At 46.4% G+C, this 1,867-nt stretch overlaps 1 non-coding gene across 1 annotated transcript; it reads left to right on the top strand.

The window, feature by feature from the left end:
- The first annotated feature begins 442 nt into the window (after window positions 1–442).
- On the top strand, window positions 443–514 carry trnaq-cug (transfer RNA glutamine (anticodon CUG)). The gene has a single exon. It is a non-coding gene; the product is annotated as a tRNA-Gln (tRNA).
- The last annotated feature ends 1,353 nt before the right edge of the window (window positions 515–1,867 follow it).

Raw genomic sequence — 1,867 nt, 5'->3', positions numbered from 1 at the left:
CTCTCCACCCTGCCCCCAGGATCGGTCCTCTTCCTTTAACCAATGGTGTGGACTGAACCTGAAAACAAACGACAGCAAACCCTGGGAAAGCCGTAAAGATTGTATTCACATCACTTATTTCTCGGCATCAGGACATTCTACCATGACTAAACACCAATAAGGTTCGTTTCCAGAGCAGTGACTGGTTCAATGTCGGGCAGGAAGTGCTATAATCTGTGCACAGCAAGATTCCAGAAACACAGATGAGACAATGACCCAATAATTTGCTTTCTGTGATGTCAGCTAAAGATAAATATTGGCCAAGACATCGGGAAGAACTCTTGAACTGGGAGTTAAGGTGCGGCCTGGCAGGATGAGCACTGTGGCAAGAGTGTGGCCTGGGTATTTTGAGCTGAGGATGGCATTGAGTTGTTTGAGCAGTCACTGGTCATAGATTGGGTTGGGTTCCGTGGTGTAATGGTGAGCACTTTGGACTCTGAATCCAGCGATCCGAGTTCAAATCTCGGCGGAGCCTTGTTTGAATTTGCAAATGCAGATGATTGATTTGCTGAAGGGCGTTTCGTTTAGGGACTAGGCAAAGAATCATTCAGCACAGACAAGAAGGGCCAAAAGGCCTGTTTCTGAGCTGTAATTTTCTATGGTTCTATGAAGCTGGCGAGCTTCAACTCACGACTAAATACTCAACCAATCAGTCGGGGGAAACATACATAAAGTCATAGAGCCCTTCGGCCCAACCGGTCCATGCCGACCATGGTGCCCCCTCAGCTCATCCCAATTGCCAACGTTTAGCCCATATCCCTCTAATCCTTTCCCATCCATGTACTTACCCAAATGTTTTTTAAATGTTGCTATTGTATCTGCCTCAACCACTTTCTCTGGCAGCTCATTCCATGCACCACCCTCTGGATGAAGAAGTTGCCCCTCAGGTCCCTTTTAAATCTTTCCCCTCTCACCTTAAACCTAAGACCTCTAGTTTTCAAAAGACTGTGCGTCCTTCCTATCTCTGCCCCTCATGATTTTACACACCTCAATAAGGTCAGCCCTCATTCTCCAACGTCCCAAGGAATAAAGCTCTAGCCTGGCCAACCATTCTGTATAACTCAGGCCCACTAGTCCTGGAAAGTCCCTCACTACATGGGGGATTTAAACACACTGGGGGTAGAAACCTAGTTTAGTGACATTGCAAACCAGACAAACTGCAAACCTTTCTCGTTATTGGATGAGGTAATTTATTTCCCATCCCCAATCACCTTGAAATGAGTGCATTTCAGAGTCAACCACATTGCTGTGGCTCTGGAGTCACATGTAGGCCAGACCAGGTAAGGGTGGCAGATTTCCTTCCAGAAAGGACATAGACAATAGTTTCATGGTTATCAGTAGATTTTTAATTCCAGATATTTTTATTGATTTCAAATTTCACCATCTGTCGTGGTGGGATTTGAAGCCAGTCTCCAGAGCATTACTCGAACTCTCTGGATTACCAGTCCAGTGACAATGTCACCATGCCATTGCCTCCCCTGCTTGAGGAGGTGCCAATTGAAAAATGACTTTGGGCCCAACCCATGGCACCCCCTATGCCCCGTCCATCACCTTGTCACACAAACACTGCGGATATACCCTCGCGTGTGTTAAATGATTCAATCTCCTAGCTCCATCCTCCATGTCCCGTACATGGAGATTAGCTCAGGGAAAGCCTGAGGAATGTCACATCTCTCCACATCCCCTGCAGTTCCTTCACTTTCCCAGATGAATGAAATGCTTTGGTCTCTCTCAGGAAGAAACTGCATCGAATGTTCCTCGCTGCAAAGTTGGCTTCTACGTCTGGAACATGAAAAACCTTATTTGAACAGGGATTGAGAAAGTGAGG

The sequence above is a fragment of the Mustelus asterias genome, chromosome 25 (genome assembly GCF_964213995.1).
Source record: "Mustelus asterias chromosome 25, sMusAst1.hap1.1, whole genome shotgun sequence".
Taxonomy (NCBI): domain Eukaryota; kingdom Metazoa; phylum Chordata; class Chondrichthyes; order Carcharhiniformes; family Triakidae; genus Mustelus; species Mustelus asterias.
This window is presented reverse-complemented; position numbering and strand designations above follow the sequence as displayed.